A 21,116-nucleotide genomic window follows, 5' to 3' on the forward strand; every position below is an offset into this window, starting at 1 on the left:
ATGGTTACCCTACAGAGCAAAGGAGAAGCAGAATGTTGAGAGAGGAGAGGAATAGGTGAATGTGGATATTTCTTTTATGTTAATTTCCTGGTTTATATTTTGTTCAGGTAATAGTAGAATTTAGACTTTACAAAATGACATTTATATACTGTATCCAGTTATTAGAAACAATGATACATTTATTTCTGAAATAGTCATTAGGGATATATACTGTTTTACCTGACAGTTTCCAGTGCTAAAGAGAAAATGATTAAAAAAAAAAAAAAAAAGAACCTTCAACTTTTGAATAAATAAAAAGACTTTCTTTTAAACATTTACACTAGAAACAAGTCACTTACAAGAGTGAATGAAACATTTCCCAATGGTTGTCCCATGATGGTCCTTTTGTCATTGACTTTAATTTAAAAAGACTAGCAAATATACATGGATTAATCTATACAATAGAAACCTGGAAGATCACAGATTAAGAAGAAATTAAGTGAATGTGTGTACATGTGTGGGCATTTATAATATTTTTAAAAACCTGAAAAACAGATAAGGTGACAAGAATAAAAACAGGCAGCCGCATAATGTGTCAAATGTTCCATCTCTTTTTAATGATGGGCCTTTCATTTTCCCAACTATCTTAAAATAATAGTTAGTATATACATCATAAAGCATATTTTGAAGAAAAACATTGAGAGTTTTACAGGGAGAATAAAATGTACTTTACACATATGGAATAGTTGATTTACTCTTAATATCCATACAAACTTATCAAGTTTCAGGCATTTGTTTTAAACAAGTACAGCTGAGCGAGTACCTGAAAATAAATATACTAAGCTCATGGACTAGAATTACACAATACATTTGCTACAGGCCACAGGAGGTAAATTGGTGATACCAAAAAACATGCATGAGGAAGCCCCATGAGCCCTTGTCTGTCTTGCTCATCATTTTGTAATAACTCCCTGTGATAATATGGGTAACAAAATGGGCACCTAATAAATATTTCTGAATGAAAATAAAATACATAGGAATTAACCAAGGAGATGAAAGACATGTACAAGGAAAACTATAAAATTTTGCTGAAAGAAATTAAAGACATAAAAAATAGAAACTCATCCTATGTTTATGGAGTAGAAGACAATATTTTTAGGATAGCAATACTACCCAAAGTGATCTACAGATTCAATACAATCCTATCAAAATCCTGATGATACTCTTTATAGAAATAGAAAAATTCATCCTAAAATTCATATGGAATATCAAAGTTCCCTGAATAGCCAGAACAGTCTTGAAAAAGGAACAAATCTAGAGGAGTCACAGTTCCTCACTTTAAAACTTACCACAAAGCTACAGTAATCAAAACAGTGTAGTACTGTCATAAACAGAGAGAGAGACCAATGGAAGATATAGACCAATGGAATAGAACAGATAATTCAGAAATAAACCCTCATATATATGGTAAATGATTTTCGCAAGAGAGCTAAGACGATTCAATAAGGAAAAGAGTCTTTGCAACAACTGGTGCTGGGAAAACTGGATATCCACATGCAAAATAATGTAGTTGGACCCTTGTCTAACACCATATACAAAAATTTATTTAAATGGATCAAAGACCTACATTTAAAACCTTAAGAAACTATAAAATTTAAGAAAAAACACATGGCAAAAGCTTTATGACATTGGATTTGGCAGTGATTTCTTGGATATGATTTTAAGGACACAGGCTACAAACCAAAAAACAGAAAAACTGAATTTTATGGAAAGGAAAAAAAATTGTGACTAATTAAGTGAGACAATGGATTTGTCAATTAACATGATTTAATCATTTCATACTGTATGCATATATCAAAATATGTTGCCTACCACAAATATATATATAACTTTTATTTGTCAATAATATATTAAGCTGGGTACAATTTTTTAATATATATTTTTAAAGACAATATCAGCAGAGTAAAAAGGCAACCTACAGAATAAAATATTTACAAATCATGTATCTGATAAGATATTAATATATAGAGAACTCCTAAAACTCAACAGTGAAAAATGAACAATTTGATTTAAAAGTAGGCAAAGGACATGAGTAGACACTTCTCTAAAGAAGATATATAAATGGCCAATAAGTACATGAAAAGTGTTCAACATCACTAATCATTAAGGAAATACAAACGAAAACTTACATTGAGCTATCACCCCACACTTGTTAAGAGGGATACTACAAAATTTTTTTTTTTTTTGAGACAGAGTCTCGCACTGTCACCCGGACTGCAGTGCAGTGGCATGATCTGGGCTCACTGCAACTTTCGCCTCCCAGGTTCAAGAGATTCTCCTACCTAAGACTCTCAAGTAGCTGGGATTACAGGCCCCGCCACCACACCCAGCTAATTTTTTTTTTTTTTTTGGTATTTTTAGTAGAAACAGGGTTTCACTATGTTGGCCAGGCTGGTCTTGAATGACTGACCTCGTGATCCACTCACCTCGGCCTCTCAAAGTGCTGAGATTACAGGAAAACTTTTTTAAAAACATAGAAAATATGTTGACAAGAATATGGAGACATTGAAACTCTTCTGCACTGTTGCTGGAATGCAAAATGTTATAGCCACTGTGGAAAACAGTATGGCAAGTCCTCAAAAATTAAAAATAGAATTACCATATGATCCAGAATTTCCAAATTCTTGGTATATACCCCAAATAATTGAAAACAGAATCTTGAAGAGATATTTATACACCCATGTTACAATAACATTATTCACAATAGCTAAAACATAGAAGTAACTCAAGTGTTCACCAATGGGATGAATGGAAAAGCAAAATGTGGTACATGCCTGTAGTCACAACTCCTAGGGAAACTGAGGTGGGAAGACTGCTTGAGGCCAGAAGTTCAAGGTCACCCTAGGCAACATAGTGAGAGACCACATCTCTAAAAATATTTAAAGAAAAATTTAAAAAGGAAATATTGATGTATGCTACGACATGGATGAACTTTGAATGTGTTATGCTAGATGAAGTAAACCAGTCACAATAATACATATACCGTATGATTCCACTTACATGAACTAAATAGAGTAGGCAAAATCATAGAGACAGAAAGTAGAATAGCAGTTCCCAGGGGCTGGGAGAGGAGGCAATAGGTAATTGTTTCATGAGTATCGAGTTTCAGTTTTACAAGATGAGAAGAGTGGCCGGGCGCGGTGGCTCAAGCCTGTAATCCCAGCACTTTGGGAGGCCGAGATGGGCGGATCACGAGGTCAGGAGATCGAGGCCATCCTGGCGAACACAGTGAAACCCCGTCTCTACTAAAAATACAAAAAACTAGCCGGGCGAGGTGGCGGGCGCCTGTAGTCCCAGCTACTCGGGAGGCTGAGGCAGGAGAATGGCGTAAACCCGGGAGGCGGAGCTTGCAGTGAGCTGAGATCCGGCCACTGCACTCCAGCCTGGGCGACAGAGCAAGACTCCGTCTCAACAAAAAAAAAAAACAAAAAAAAAAAAAAAAAAAAAAAAAACAAGATGAGAAGAGTTATGGAGAAGAACGGTGGTGATAGTTGCATAAGATTATGGATATACTTAACACCACTAAACTGTACACTTAAAAAGTGGTTAAGATGGTAAATTTTATGTTATATGTATTTTATCACAATAAAATAATTGGAAAACATTTCCCAGAAATAAACAAACTTGAGAAAAAGATAATAGATTAAACTGTGACACACTCATAAAATTTAGGGTTAATGTTTGTAAAACACATATTTTGTAGCAGATACTGGGAATATTGATATACACAAAGTCTATGGAACAGGCATAGTCTGGTGGAGTGATAGCCATATCTGCAGATTATTACAATCTAATATAATAAATTATGATAGAGGCTCATACAAGATGCATTGAGAGCTGCATAGAGGTGCATACAAGATGCAATGAGAGCTGCATTAGTTAAGATTACGTGAGCGGCTATAATAGATAAATTTTGAAATCTGTGGTTTAACACAATAAAGGTTTATTTCCCACTCTCACAATGGTCCTATGCAGGAGTTACTGGTTGAGCAGCTCTCTTCTAAGGAGACTCAGGGGGCCTGGGCTCCTTTCTCTAACAGCTCTACCTCTTCAACATGTGGTTCCTGAGACCTCCTTGAGAGGGTTCTTTAGATCAGCCACCTGAATGTGGAAAACAACAGGGAAAATCACAACTGGGAGGAATTTACCCTCCAAGCCTGAGAGTGTACACATTGTTTCCATTCACCTTCTGTGGCCATTTCAAACAACAAATGAGCCTGGGAAATGTTTTGCTCTGTGCCAGAAAGGAGAAGAAATGTGTTTGGTATTCTGCAGCACAGTCTGCACAAAAGTAGAGAAACAAAGGGAAATTTCACGGGGGCATAAATTCTTCTAGCTCTTGAAAGATAAGGCCCATTTTCCAGGTGAACAATGCATATCAGAGCATTTCAGGCAGAAGTAAGAGAGTGTGAAAAGACAAGGAAACACGTACAATGACAAAAGAGCAGTCTGGAGTATCGCTGGGAGAGTTGGTTGTTTAGTGTGGCTGGAGTGTAAAATTCAAGGGTGGTAGGTCGTGAAACTTGAAAACTAGCAACAGGATCATTTAGCTCAACTCCACAAAACTTACTGAATACTATGTTACATATATTTTAAGGGTTTGAAATGAGGGAAAACATTAATAAGAATAAGTGTCATTTCTAAGGAGCTTCCAGTTTAATGGAGATCACAAAAAAAGAGAATCTTGTTTTTAAGGAAAAAAAAAAAGGTGAAGACTCTCTCTATATATTTTTTAAAAAGAATCTGTAGGACTTTGTGTCTGACTGGATGGGAGGTGGCAGGAAGGATAAAAAGAATAGAGAGATGTACAAAATGACTTTCATAGTTATTTCAGAGACTGGGTAGCTAGGAGAGGGAATAAAAGAATAGAATTCTGAGGGTGGGTAGGATCAATTAGTGAATGAAATTAATTGTTAAAGATTTGAGCTCCAAAAACTTATGGAACATTCACCTTAAGACCAGCAAGTCTTAAAATTCATATACATAGGTGTGATTAAAATTTGCTGAATCAATCTCAACTGGAATCGGGCTCCATCAGTTGTTTCTGTGTCTTCATTCTATTTGTAGCATCTCATGTTTGAACTTCTTCCCAGTTGGGCAATAAAACATTTTCTAATTCTATAACTTAAAAAAGCAACCCTCCTTAAAACTTCGTTTAGTTGTCATTCCATTAAACAAAAGACTTAAAAATTAAAAAATATTTTAAAAAGACATCCTCACCTCCTCTGTTGTACATCTCTGCCCTATCACAAGAGTGAAACTGCTTTCATTGTATGTCATTATATTTTAACTGATGAAATTCATAGATTATTTTCACTAAGTCTATTAGATTTATCTGAGAGTATGACACTGATCATTCTTTGAGACTTAAAAAATTAACCAGGCACAGTGGTGAGCACCTATAGTCCCAGCTGCTAGCGAGACTGAAGCAGGAGCATTGCTTGACCCCAGGAGATTGCAACTGCAGTGAACTGTGATCCCACCACTGCACTCCAGCTGGTTAACAGGACAATATTTCATCTCTAAAATTAAAAAATAATAATATAAATAAAAAGATAACACTATCTCTTACTTTGACTTGGGTGAAATTGCTCTCTCCTACTGTTCTTACTGATTCTTCTCAGTTTCTTTGGATGGCTCTTCTCCCCACTTCCATAATTGGCCATCTGATCTTCTGTTTCCAAACGGCAATCTCACATCTCTGGCCTTAGCATGAACTTTGTCAAGGACTCTATTACCCTTAAGCAGACTCAGTGCTCAGGTTCCTCCAGAGGGAAGCAAGTGACCCAAACAAATGAGGAACAGGTATGCACACATACTGAATGAAGAATTGGAATCATGGCCAAAGTAGCTGCTCCTCAGTTCCCTTTGATATTTGTTGTGTCAAGCAAATTTATTCTTTAAAACTCAATTTTTTATTTTTATGTAATATGTTAAAGTAGCCCATTTATTAAGATCTATTTAGGAGGGAAAAAATACACAATCCATTTTTGCATAACATCATGGATATATTTTATACTACATAACAAATCTCTGACATAAACAAATGACTCTTCAATTAATGTTTATTATGCTGACCTCTGTCATGACCTCTGTACAGAATCAGAGTTCCAGCTATAAACTGGATATATCCATTTTGTTACCACATAGGTACGTCAAATTCCACACACTCAGGCCGGGCGTGGTGGCTCACGCCTGTAATCCCAGCACTTTGGGGGGCCAAGGCACGTGGATCACGAGGTCAGGAGATTGAGACTATCCTGGCCAACATGGTGAAACCCATCTCTACTAAAAATACAAAAATTAGCCAGGTGTGGTGGTGTGTACCTCTAGTCCCAGCTACTCAGGAGGCTGAGGCAGGAGAATCGCTTGAACCCTGGAGACAGAGGTTGCAGTGAGCCAAGATTGCGCCATTGCACTCCAGCCTGATGACAGAGCAAGACTCCATCTCAAATTTTAAAAAAATAAAAAAATAAAAAAATTCCACACACTCAGCATTGAGATATGTGGAATCTGGCAAGTCCAGTTTCTAGTCTCTTCCTGAAATTTGTTTTAGGACATATTTGAAAAACATATTTCAAATCTTTCATATCCATCACTTTCATCTATATGTCAATAATAAAGTCTAAAGGTAATAAGCTAAATTCAAATCTCCAAATGACAGATGCAATTAGATCATTTCAGTGTATTGAACCATCCATACATAAGAATAAATAGTAATAGTATATGCAGTAAGAAATATAGTAGGCAGTTATCTTCTATTACTATTACTATGTAAGGCATTGTATTAAAAGTTTTACATGTGCCGGGTGCAGTAGCTCACACCTGTAATCCCTACACTTTGGGAGGCTGAGGCGGGTGGATCACCTGAGGTCAGTAGTTCCAGACTAGCCTAACCAACATAGTGAAACCCCGTCTCTACTAAATACAAAACATTAGCTGGGCATGCTGGCGTATGCCTGTAATCCCAGCTACTTGGGACGCTGAAGCAGGAGAATCGCTTGAACCCGGGAGGCAGAGGTTGCAGTGAGCCGAGACCACACCACTGCACTCCAGCCTGGGCAACAAGAGTGAAACTCCATCTCAAGAAAAAAAAAAAAAAAAGTTTTGCATGAATTAATGAAAGAATCCTCACAACAAGTACAGCAGAAAAATAATAATTATCCCCAATACATACACGAGCAAGTAAAGACTCACATAACTTCCTAGTTTGGTCTTAGTGATAAATGAATAAGTTCTGATGTTATTATTTGACTTCACATATCCAGCCATGCCTAAACCTAGGAAACCCCTGTAACTTTTACTTGAGGACACACCATTTTGCTTTTTTTTTTTTTAATGAGTTCAGATTGGAATTATGTCACTTCAAATTAAGAGAGGCCTAAGAAATACACCTTGGAAAAATAGGTACCTTTTACAGAGTACCTGAAGTAGCCTGGCATGAGATATTGAAAAACTTATGAATCAATCACAGGTTAGGAAACACCAAATGATCAATGCCCCCGTGGAAACCATTCTAAGACACGTTGCTTATGGTGTGTTACAGATGAGGTAACCACCACCCTCCAGAATATCTTCCTATATAGAACTTTAGTTCCAAGGGATAAGGGAGACAGCAGTGGGTAAGGGGCAGGGAGAAAAAGTGGATAACCCTTGTTGATTACTTGAGAACAACTTAAATTCCTCCACCAACTTTTCTACCGGTCACTGCCAACATACCCATTTTAATCTATTTGTCAGACACAAAAGGGCATGTACAAACAATTCACAAAAGAGAAAATAATTGCATAACCTCTCTCGTAATGTAAATGCCAAATAAGGCTAGTTGCCATTTTTCAGCTATAAAACTTGTAAAATCATGTAGCAATCCTAGTGCTGATCACAAAGTGTTGTCTAGCTTTCTTCCTTTTTGGTACATGGTGGATTTGCACTTCCAGGCAACTTGTAAGTGGGTGAAGCCAGATGACTTGTTATGACTAATGGGATTGTGAACTAAGTGATATTTTTTACTTCTGGAAAAGAACATTGAATAGCAGATGCAAAACCTTATACAGCTCTCCTGCGTGGGATTCCAGAGAAAGGATGATAGAGAACAGAGCACCCATCTAGCTTGCAAAAAAATATGTAGTTTGAGCAAGGTATACATCTAAGTTGTTTTAAGCCAATGAAGTTCTGAGGCTGCTTGATACTGTGGACGACCATAGCCTATCCTGACTGAAATTAAATATAAAAAGTGACAACAGCCTATTTTTAAATACATTTTAATTTAAATAAGTTTTAATGCAAGGTGGATTAAAATGTACATACTTATGTCCCATTACTGGCAGGATAAATAGGGGGAAACTTTGAAGTATACTTTTGCAGGATGTCCTAACAGATAATTTTTTTTTCTCCTGATAATATATCTCAATATAAAAAGGAAAAAGGAAAGAAGTATTAGCACTGATAACAAAAGTTCTGTTTTCAAAGAAGTTCAGAGACAAATTTATTTTAATAAATTTCCAGTACATTCTAAGTTAAGAGAACCCACTCTGAGATCAAGCCCTTGATTATGAATCCATTCTCCACATCTTTTTGGCTGTCATCTCACAATATTGGGACTCACAAAAAATGGGGCTCACAATATAACCAAAATTAATTGGACAGAATAAACACTTAATAAATATTAGCCACTAATAGTGTAAGACCTTATATTCTGTCCCCCTGCTTGTTCAAGGCTACATGCTCTGTCTTAATTCATATATTCGTTAACTGATACTTCATTTATTTATATTAGTACATCATTACAAATTTATTTTAATTCTATCCAGTCATTTAGGAAATAGAGCCGAATACTGCTGAAAGCATTGTTGAAAAACAATCTTTCCTCCATGTTCAACTTTGGGATAACATCAAAATATACTTTTACTACTAACAAAAATGACAAAAGGTATATTACTAACAAAATACACTTTTATTACTAACAAAAGTGATTGGAGACTATGACTTAGACACTGGCAGCGTGAACTTCTTGAGACTTCACCTCTGAAATGAACAAATTTTCCCCTTCCCTTCTGTCCGTAAGTACAGTGAGAAAGCGGCAGACCCACCACACTGTAGCAGGGTCTGTATCAAAGGGTAAACAGCATACAATACATCCCTTCTCCCAGCACATAGGCTCAAGAAAAAGAGAGGAATAGGCTGCGTTGATTATATCTAACTAATCCTAAATCCACCAATCAGGTAACTTTCTCCTTCTCCTACGAGTAGGTGGATATGAGGGCTGGATCGAGACTAGGGATGTGACCCCAGTGTAAATCCTTCCAAAACTACTGTTGAATGCTGACAGAAGTATCTCACTTAAACACCAAAATGGGTTTTGAGTTTCCTCAGCAGCTGTAGACCTGGATTTTTTTATTACTGGATGCATGTGGTTTATCATTCATATTGATAATTCTAAAGAATTAAAAGAATCACACAAGATAATCAACATATGTTCCCATTAACTTGTTTCTTTTTTTTTTTTTTTTTTTGAGGCGGAGTCTCGCTCTGTCTCCCGGGCTGGAGTGCAGTGGCCGGATCTCAGCTCACTACAAGCTCCGCCTCCCGGGTTTACGCCATTCTCCTGCCTCAGCCTCCCGAGTAGCTGGGACTACAGGCGCCCACCACCTCGCCCAGCTAGTTTTTTTATTTTTAGTAGAGACGGGGTTTCACCGTGATGGTCTCGATCTCCTGACCTCGTGATCCACCCATCTCGGCCTCCCAAAGTGCTGGGATTACAGGCTTGAGCCACCGCGCCCGGCAACTTGTTTCTTAATACATCCTGTTTCTTTTCAACCTAATGTAGGGCTCTCACCACTTTCAGTACTTAATCTCCCTCCCTCCCTCTCTCACTCCCTGTCTCCCTCCTTGGCCATTTGTTTTTTGAACATGCTGTTTAGATCTCTGGAGTGAGCACATGAAGTCAATGAGTTCTTTCTGTTCAAAATCATTCATAGCTGTTCACATTCACTGCCCTAGATTAGATAATTCCTCCAGAACAATAACTAACCCTGGCTTGAATTTGATGTTCTGCCTGGTTCTCTTGAAATATGCTTCCATTTGTTTATGCCTATCTTTGAAGTTCCGATTTTCTCATTTTTTGAGCATTTTCATTCAGGACACAGGACTTTCTATGGTGACTCTTCACCAGTAATAGCTTTGTCCCCTCTAAACCCATATAGCAATTCTTTGAAGAATTTATGATGCTCTTCCCCTCTCAAACCTATTCATATTTTCTGTAACCATTTGGTGTAGCTGCCTGATCATCAAGGCATGGTCCACTAGGTGCTCTTCATATATATATACACACACATACATACAGGAGAGAAGAGAAAGTAAATGGATCCCAAGACCCATTCCTGCCCAGAGGATGATATTAGTGACGTAGGACAACCCCAAATTTGCTTAAACTTTCAGTTGTCTTTACTCCTTCATCAAAGATCTAATCCAAATCAGCGTGGAACCCTCAATCACATATCAAATTCTATTTTATGTAGAATTTGGAGATTTTTACATCTATCAATTTAAGCCTTAGGGCATTTCATTAGTTAGCAGATGGTATGCAACATGATAGAAAGTGCATTAGATAAAAAGTAAAATTAACAATTATGAGAGCTTTGTGTCATGTTGTGCTTTTTATTTGATTGTTAGAGGCATTCATTATTTGTTCAAAAGACCCAAAGCCTTTAGATTTCAAGACTATTAGAAGAAACTCTGATTTACTAGTTTAAATTAAAATGTTTTTCGAAGGCAAATATAGTAAATCATCTTTATTTATTGAAATCAGGTGGTAGTACATTATATTAGCATATGTATTTTTGAATGTTTGAAATATTTTATAATAAAAATAGGTTATTTTTTAAATTCCAAACTTGAACACAGTCAACCAACAAGATGTTAGGTATCAAGGAGATAATTATACCCTTTTCCCCTCCCTAGTTCAGAAACAATTGAGAAATCGATGCAGAAATCAGATGAAGATTACAGTGTCATCTTTACTACTTGTGAAAACAGCTTGGAAAATGTTGCGTTAGCTCTTTGGCCAAATGGCCCTGCCAACCCTGACTCCCAAAATTGACTCTCATATCCAGACCCAGGCACAGGGGCACTTGCAGAAGAAAAGCTCTTCCACATGAGAGAGAAGGGCCTAAGTGAACCCTCTCTGCAGGGAAACAGATCTGAAAATATGGGCACAGACTGCTAACATGAGTGGGAAGGGGCCGGAGAGAGGTTTCTGGGGTACTGGAAATGTTTTATTTCTTGATCTGGAGTGATTTCATGGGTTTATAAATATGTAGAAACCCATCTGTATACTTAAGATTTGTGTATTTTTGTGTATTTCCCCATATGTATTAACCTACTAGCATTGCAATAACAAAATGTCATAGACAAGGAGGTTTCAACAACAAATTAATTTTCTCACAATTCTGGAAGCTGGAATTCCAAGATCAACATGTCAACAGGTTTGGTTTGTCCTGAGGTCTCTGATTACCTTCTCACTGTATCCTCACAAGGCCTTTGTTTATACGTATCCCTGTGTCACTTCCTTCTCTTATAAGGGTGTAAGTCATCTTGGATTAAGGTCCCACCCTATAGGCCTTAATTAACTTTAATTATCTTTTTAAAGGCCCTATATCCAAATACAGTCACATTGTGAGTTAAGGCTTCAATGTATGAATTTTGGGACAGAGTTCAGTCCATGACACCATTTATATGGTAAACTGTACTTCAATAACAAAAATTTTTTAAAAAGCAAATGTTCATAAAGAGTTCATTTACATTTAATGTAAATGACGAGACTGAATTTACTATATGATAATGCATTAGTCCATTCTCACACTGCTGTAAAGCTACTACCTGAGACTGGGTAATTTATAAACAAAAGAGATTTGTGTTGACTCACAGTTCCACATGGCTGGGGAAGGCCTCAGGAAACTTACAATCTGGCGGAAGACAAGGAGGAGCAAGAACCTTCTTCACGTGGTGGTAGGAGAGAGAAACAAGCGGGAGCAGGGAAACTGCCTTATAAAACCACCAGATCTCGTGAGAACTCACTTACTATCACAAAAACAGCGTGGGGGAAACCACACCCTTGATCAAATCAACTCTCTCCCTCAACACGTGGTGATTACAATTGAAGATGAGATTTGGGTGGGGACATAGAGCCAAACCATATCAGATGACTTTAAGAAAACCCATTCTTTCCTGAGAAAACTGTGGGAAAAGAGTACAAGAGAACTGGAAGCCTATGCAAAAGAAGGAAGGTGACAGAGGGACAAGGGAGGGTCAGTGAGAAGGGGAGATCTGGAAGCAGGGAGTAGCTTTTCCTGCTTTACAAGTAGGATTTAGTTTGGGAACGGCCAAAATCCTCTGTCTGGGGCCAGCTGGTGGACCCAGATGGGGCCCATCACTTCCAGTAATAGAGAGGGAGAGAGAGAAGAGAGAGGAGAGAAGTGGGAAGTGGGTGTGGGCTTGAGGGGAAAGATTGGGGACAGATGTGAAAGAGTAGTATAAAAATGGTAAGAAAGAGAGAGGGAGAGAAAGAGAAGAGGAAAGAAGAGGAGAGAAAAGGAATAAATATGACTCTACAAGAGGTAAACACATGGCTTAAAGTTAAAGGAAAAAAACTCTGGATGCCAGATTCCTGGGTTCATGTCCCACCTCAGCTATTTAAGAGGTACATGACCATGGTAACATCACTTAATCTTTCCATGCCTCAGTCTCTTAATCTGTCAAATGAAGTAAAGAATACCTGAATTATATGATCATTTACAGACACAAATGAGCTAATATATGTACAGTTAGCAAATGTCTACTATTATTATCACTCAAGTTCAAGGTTTCCATCTAGGATTCAAGAAATAAACAAGAAATGACAACCTGCCTCTGGGAAGATTCAGCAAATGTGTACAGCCTGGGAAATAGTCTGTTCCTTTTTCAGTCCCTTGTTTGCTTTTCCAGCTGGGCTTAGGGTGTGTATAGTTACGGCCAACTCTGAACATAGCAACCCTAGAAAGATTGCTCAGCGTAGCTGTGCCGAGGTGACTGGTATATATACAGTAGTTCTCATGTGATTTTACTTAAGCCTGATATCTCCTACCATAGACCTAATTTTCCATCTAGGAAATGTTGATATCCTGCCGTTCCATGATAAGGCTAAGTGAGAAGTCTGCAGTCCTCAAATGTAATTTTTCTACATGAGTTATCTTGCTTGATTTTTTCATTGAGGCAGCCAAAAAAATAAATCCAGCAAAGACAATTTTATTCCCCTCCACTTCACTGTGATGCAGGTTGATAGACCACACTAACCCCTAAGGAGGATCATTTCTGAAATGTGAGAATGCAGGTGTTTTGCTTATTTTCTACATGGGCACTTTTCTCTCTGCCAGTGCCTGTCTCCAGAGATGACAGCACTGCAAAGAAACCGGGAGCTGAAAAACCACAGGTAATGTTTACTGTGTGCATTTATTAAAAGGTGTTAACAACTAATTGCATAGCATCACCCACTTAAACACATTGCAAAGAGTATTATTACCATGAGTCTGAAGAATGCTTCCCTGGCATAGATTTTTAATAGCTTTTAAAAATAATATGGTCCTATAGGAAATGCCAAATTTGTGGCCTCATCCAGTGCATTTGGGAGACAGGATGTGGTTCAGCAGTTATGGGGGTTGCCTTGAGTCATCTATGGAGACAAATGTTTCCATGGTGACCTTCCCCATGCATTCAGTGTGAGGCCTCCATATACTCATGAGGATTAATGACATGGCATTAACACTGATAATCATAATGAAGAGAGTTGTCTGAGACTGGGGCAGCCCAACCCTGACATTTTCAAGGAAATAGGATGGAAGAATTTAACCAATGTGTAGAGGAAGAAAATATTGAACTACAAGGAGAGGAAATCCATTTCTTCCTTTTTTTATAGAATAATCTTCCTGCCAGAATAGAGTCTGCTGCTGACAGACTTCTATACTCTCCCCTCTGAGAATTCTCTTAATATTACAACAGAGTGGGGGTGGAAATAAATAACCCCAAAAATGTTTCACTGTATGTCAAAAGAACCAGGACTAGAGAATAAGGAAAAGGCACAGACTTAAACTCTACTCAGTTGTCTTATTTGTTTGTTTATTTAAATACCTTAAGATGTTCCTTAGGAAATCCTTTTAGGGAAACTCGTTTTACTGAGATACTTGCCTATTCTATAGCTTCATGGCACTACTTTTTTCCCTTCAGGGAAAAAAAACATTCTTTTCACATTGTGCTAATAGCAACATTTTATTTTAGCTCACAGAGATGTGGGGCATTGTACGAACTGATAAAGTGAAATGTTAGGAGCCTACGATCTAATTCAAATGCCAGCCTGGGTACAATTGTAGACACAAAAAGAGATTATTACACTTTCCCAGAGAAGGACGCAGATACTCATAGGCTCACAGAGGATTGTGCCTTGTGATTTAGTTAGTTGTTTGCATGGTTATGTCTTTTATTAAATTTCAAGATTCTGTAGAGCAGGAACTTTATTTTATTCACCTTTGGGATAGCCAGCTCTACCCCTAACACACACACACACACACACACAAATATACACAGGCACACATATACACAAACATACCTACGCACACACACACACACATACACACACCCCTAGCATCTTACTTTATATCCCACACACTGCGTTACTACCTACCTCTTAAATGAGTGGATTTCATCAGCAATGTAAAACCTCAAATGAGACAATTAAGCACTTGTACATGAAGTTTTAGAAACTCATATAGTCAAATTATAATGGTTTTTAAAACTATGTAACACTGTTTTGCTTTTTTAAATGTTTAGACAAGTGCATTTGACACAAATGCAATAAAACCTGAGAGGCAGTAAATGAAAAAAAAATCATGAAAAAAAAAATCAAGAGACTCTAAAGCAGCTGGACTATTCGGGTTGATTAAATGATGTCTGCAGAATGCTGATGACTGGACCTACTCTGGCATTTGTTAATCCAGCAAATATGTACTGAGTACCTATTTTAATAATTATTTGCTCTGTGCCAAACACTATCCCAAGTGCTTATGCATATTAACTTATTTAATCTCTCCTAAGAAGTAAACACTATTATGAAAATATCTAGTTTTAAGGAAAGTAAACTGAAGTAGGAGTAATTTCAGTAGCTTGCCTAAATTCACGTAAATAGTATGGAGTGGAGTTGTAAGCTGAACCAAGCAGGCTGACTCCAGGTCACAAGTTCTTAACTGCTATGTGATAATGTCAACCCCTGGTCTAGTAACTGGGGATACAACAATAGTCAAACGGTACATACATCTTCTTGCTTTTCATAAAGCTTGGAGTTTTGAAGTGGAGACATGCTTAAAACCACCAGTTGCAATCACAAGTGGCAAAGTGCCACAAGGGACAAGGAAGGGACTCTAGGAACAGGTTAGTGCAAGTCATTCTAACCTAAAGATTATGAGGCTAGTCATAATAGGAAAAGGTACAGACAGTGAGATAGGCAAGCACCACTTTCGTACTGACCTTGTTTTCTATTTGTCTTTGATGAGGAGGTATGCATAACTCGGCCAGAGATATTGAAGGAAGGAACCTTTCCAAATGGTTCCTCAGGTCAGCTGACGAACTTTGAGAGACATACCTCTGGGAAGCAGAAAGTTAGCATCTGACTAGAGAGACGCGATCACACCAGCTTGAAACTGTCAGCATGGACTGTTGGGAGGGACAGTGTTTCCAAGAGGCCAAAAGTACAGAGAGAACAGCACAGTCAACAGAAGATCCTGATAACCTTTGCTAAGGTTATAGTGAGTGCCATGGATATGAGAAACTTTGGGGAACTGGGTACCTGCTAAGAAGGTGTCTCTAAAAGTCAGTTTAAATCTCAGTGATTAATTAAACATTTTTATGCCTCATTATAGTAGTTAAGTACTTTCTATGTACCAAACTCTATGGTAAATCTTGGGAGAAAAAATATTATTATTATTGTTATCCTGATCAAAGTTATGACGTGGAAGAGCTGGCATAGGAACCAAAACCTAACTTATTCCAAAGCCAGTTCTTATGGTACTGTGGCTTGTGACCAAAATTCTTGCTGGGGTTTGCAAATGAAGCAAGTTAATACCCGTTCATAAGTAGGAACTAGTGACTCATTGGATCTGAGTGGAGAGCTTGACACAGAATTACCCTACAACTCTCAGAAGTAATTTGTCACTTAATGCCACTGATGCCCCTGTACAAAGGGTGAGAGTCAAATCTATGAGGACACACTAGAAACAAATGTAAGATTTTGTTCCCATTTCAAAGTCTGTATGAATTTCGAGTCTTGGTTGATTAGATTATTTCATTCAACATTAATTCTGGCAGGATATCTAGGGACAGGGCAAAGTAGTAATCAGGAGAAGAGCTAAAACTGAGGAGAAACACATTTTAAAATGTCAGGGAAATGGATACACACAGATATCAAGAGAATGGACATAAATATTGCAAGCTGGGAGTTGTAGAGGCCCCAGCAAACAGCTTCTGGATGATCAATAGAAATGCAAGGGGAAAAGCAAAATGTGTGCTCAAACAGGGAAGCTATGAGAAATTGTCAGGAGAGCCAAAGAAATGGAGAAAGTAGAGAGGAGACAAGGCAAGACCTATAGCTGGGTCTGAACCCTGGCCTGAGGCAACTTGCTCTCGTGCTACTAGTTCTTGAGTTCCTTGTCCCCTTGCTGAGAATGAATGAGCCATGGCAGGGTACCATATATGCTAAGAACACAGGGCAGTAACCAAGAGTGAATCAGTGGGTGAGGGCAGGAGATGATACAGCTGAGTTCATCAAAATGGTTAGTGGGGATACAAAAGCGCTGTTGCAGTATTTTTTGCAAGTCCACCTCAAGAGGCCAAAATATTTTCGATGAAAATGCCATTGGTTTTTACAAAATGATGACTGAAAAATTATTATTAAAACATTTTGAGGACTAAGAGACCCATTTGCAAGCCCAAAACATTAAAGCTTTCTAGGACTTTCCTTCTACACCTTTGGAACTGCTTTAGGACTTGCTTTCTAGGACTTTCCTTCTACAGCTTTGCAGCTGCCTTAGGACTTGCTTTCTGAATCATTTCCTGACCATCACTCGTTTCATGCTCCTCTAACATACCAAAAATGTGGCATATTTGGGCATCATATGAAGTACATATTGGATTAGGCATCTATAGGTACATTACCCATTTCCTAAATTGTACCTTTATGTTTGATTACAATTACTTTGTGGCTTATCTATTAATCTATCCTGTATCACAGCTAGGATTGCTAAATACAGCGAAAAGGGATTCTAACATCCTTTATAAAATATGGCAATGCTTAACTAAGTATATTTTCAGTTCCAGGCACAAGTCTATTTAATTATACTATTCCTTTTGTAAGTTAGGTTGAACATAATGTTATTTTACTCAAATAATGTACTTCACTACTTTGAAAATCTATACCTCAATGAGTTTCTAGAAGAGCTCTCTAAAACTAACCAGTTCACTAATAATGTGGTCCAAAAATAACTTCCTTATTTTAAAAAGAGGAAGTATTTTTGTCACCTCTAGTAACTTTTGGTGGTGCTTTTGGGAATTACAAAGTAAGAATTTCTTTCCCTACGTGCAAACCTCTATCTGCAGGTTACTGCCCTTGTCCTTGGGGCTTCTGGCTGGCTTATTACAGATTCGACATATCGTCTGTTGTCCTTTTGGTTCCTGTCACTGTCTTCTCTTTTCCATTCTTTTTCATGGTATCTACTTGGTTCTGGAATATCTTTTTGGTTGCTTTTTCCCCTTTGTACAAAATGTTGTCTCGTTCTTTGAGCATTTCAAAAGCCCTCTGCAGTGACTTGAATTTAAAGAAAGCTGCAGAGTCGTAGCTCAGTGGAAAGCTTAGAATGACAGTGAAATCCCTAAACGGGACTATTCTTTCTGAATAGGTAAACCTACAGATAAAAGCTGTCTGCAGCTGGGACTGTGTGCCAAGACAACTATCACTGGAATGCAGAAGAAATCAAAAACATAAATAAAAAACAACCTTGGTAGAAAGGACTCAAGTATTAAATTGGTGCCAAGGTAGAAACCTGGAAAAGGCCAACTTCATCGTAGTTGGTTTATCATCCACAGGTAGTTTGATATGGTGGAAGTTTGCTTTGTCCCAGAAATGTCATCCCCATGAATGCAAGGATGCTCAGCAAGAAGCTCTAGGCCAGCTTAACTTCCTGAAAAGAAATGAAGGTCCCTAGGCATCTCTCTTTGATTTTCTTCTTTTTATACAAGGATGCTTGATTTTTTATTGGCAGGTTTTTTCACCAGCAAGTCTTCGGAGTAGTCAGTTTCAATTCTGAATTTCTCCCCCTCCTCTTCTCATTCTTTCATGGACCACAACTTCACAGAATCCCCACCTTTTGCTCCTTTAATCCCACTCTACCTGCTATTTCAGCAAATTTTGACCTCCAGTTGAATTCTGCCTGACATACTTGCATAGTTTCTCTTCTTTTTCTTTTTAGTTTACGCCATACCCTGGGTTATTACTTGTTTGCAAGACTGGGCAAATCCCAAATCTAAATTTAGTAGCTACACCCAGGCTGCCAAAAACATTCGAATAAAAACCTTAAAAAACACTATACAAATGTATGGCTAATGCTGTTAAAAATTCATGTTCACCTCCTCAGCAGGACCATCCATGCTGCTGGGCAATTCTTCTATGTGTTCCTCTTTTAGCTCCCTCAACTATGAGGCGCGGATGTTATTTCAACTTTTTGCAAAGCTTTGCAATCCTCTTTATCCATCTATGCCCTATTTTTTTCTTAGAATATGCCTTTGTATAAAGAAAAGTGAGGCTCTCTGTAGCACACTAGACTACAAATTATTTCTATCTACATGGTACATCACCTCCTTTCTATCAGCCTCAGTGAAAAAGCACTCTTTCTAGTGCATTTTATTTGGTCACCCAGTTTCTGGCTTTCCTTCAGATCACACTACCGTGCTTATTTCTCTTAATTTAGCAGGAAAAACAGTCTCTCAAACATAGAATCCTTTTTAACTACCTTCTCTGCTTTCTCCTTTATTTTGCTGTTAAAAAAAAATAGCCTTTACTTGCAATCTTCCTTTCCCCACTCACTTCTTTAAATTCATATTAAATATAATTTTTTAATCATCATTAAAGGAATGCATGCACCTATTTTAAAATATCTACATTGGAAAATACCAATTTCCAGACATATCTCTGCACACTCTCCCATTTTGCTACTATTTGGCCCATCTTTTTAACTCTTAGACCAACAGAACACTGTCATTTTAATGTTTCTCTCCGCTACTGGATGCATTTTTTATTGCCTCTTTTGCATAAGGTTGATTCTCCAGTTTCTGATAGAGGGAATGAGCACTCTGAGTTCTCATATATCTGAAAACGTTGCTGTTTTACCCTCAGGCTTGAATGAAAGGTGATCAGGGTATGATTCAGTGATGAACAGCTGTTGCCCCGAGAATTTTGAAGGCATTACTCCACAATCTCTAGCATCTAATGTTACTACTGAGAATTTCAATAGTATTTCAATGGTATTCATTTATATGGTCAATTTTGAAGTTGATTTTTGTATAAAAATTTTCCAACGTACTCAAAAGTTGCACAAACAGCAGAAAGAATATTTTCCTGAACTATCTGAGAATAAATTATCAACCTAAAGCCTCAATACCTGACTTCTTTAGTGTGTATTTCCTATGAACAAAGACATTTAACATTCTTTTACAGTAATAAAATGCAGCCATCAAAACCAGAAGATCAACACTGATGCAATACTATCACTTAACTCTTGTAACTCTTTAGGCCACCTCTTTGAGTCCTATTCAAGTTTGACCAGTTGTTCCAACAAGACTTAGATTTAAAAGCTCTAGTTCAGAATCACCCCTTGCAGGTCTCTTTAGTTTTCTTCATCTGGAACAACTTCTTCGACTTTCCCTTGACTTTTATAACCTTGACACTATTGTAGAAGACAGGTCAATTATTTCATGGGGTTTCGCTCACCTTGAATTGTCTGATGTTTCCCCATGATTAGATTCAAGATACATACTTTAGGCAGGAATACCACAGAAATGGTGCTGCAGCCTTCTTAGTATATCATAATAGTTTTTAAATGCATGGTACATATATTCCAATTCTTTTATTTTTAAGTATTTCTGGATCATTACATTAAGAGTGTATCTCATGTAGACAACACATAGTTGCTGTTGAACTATGAAGATAAATCTGTGATCATCCTTACATACCTGTTTTTCCTCTGGCTAGTAGGGCTTAACACATTTGTTAAGCAAATAATAGTCCTTTGTTATCTATAGGTCAATCTTTAAAAATAATTCTTTTACATATTTGGTCCAGTTTTCTAATTATTTACAGAAAGGGGGCAATTCTATATTAGTTACTTCCTCATGAAAGAATGAATTTGCCATTCCATTTCTCAAATTCTTGTATGTTGTACTTTCATTATCATTCACTTCAAACTGTTTTTTAATATTTCTTCTGATTTCACCTTTGACCCATATATTAATATTATTTAGAGTTGGTTATTTAATTTTCAAATATTCCAGACTTTCCTAGACAATGTATTTTTTTCTAATTTACATCCATTGTGGCTAGAGATTATAGTCAGCAATACTGCAAGGTTTTAAAATTTATTTAGACATGTTTAGCACATCAACTACATTGGTGAATGTTCTATGTTCACTTAAAAAGAATGTATATTCTGCAGTTGTTGGATGTATTCTGTTGATGTTAGTTAGACGAAAGTATCTGATATTTTTGTTTTGACATTCCATACACTTACTGTTTTCTTTGCCTGGTTGTTCCACATTCATGAGAGAAAAGTGATATAATTATTGGAATTGCCTATTTCTATTTTTGGTTCTGTCAAATTTTGTGGGTTTTTTTTTTCATTGAATTTGAAGCTCTGTTATTAGCACATACACATATATAATTGGTTTTAATTTTTTAAAAAAATTTTGTGGGTACATAGTAGGTGTATATATTTATGGAGTACATGAGATGT

General features: G+C 37.3%; 1 pseudogene; it reads left to right on the top strand.

Annotated features, from left to right (window-relative positions):
* The first annotated feature begins 5,751 nt into the window (after positions 1 to 5,751).
* The window catches only part of LOC117097412, a 28,536-nt pseudogene continuing 13,171 nt past the window's right edge, over positions 5,752 to 21,116 (top strand).

Source organism: Trachypithecus francoisi, unplaced genomic scaffold, assembly GCF_009764315.1.
Source record: "Trachypithecus francoisi isolate TF-2019V2 unplaced genomic scaffold, Tfra_2.0 Lachesis_group15, whole genome shotgun sequence".
NCBI lineage: Eukaryota > Metazoa > Chordata > Mammalia > Primates > Cercopithecidae > Trachypithecus > Trachypithecus francoisi.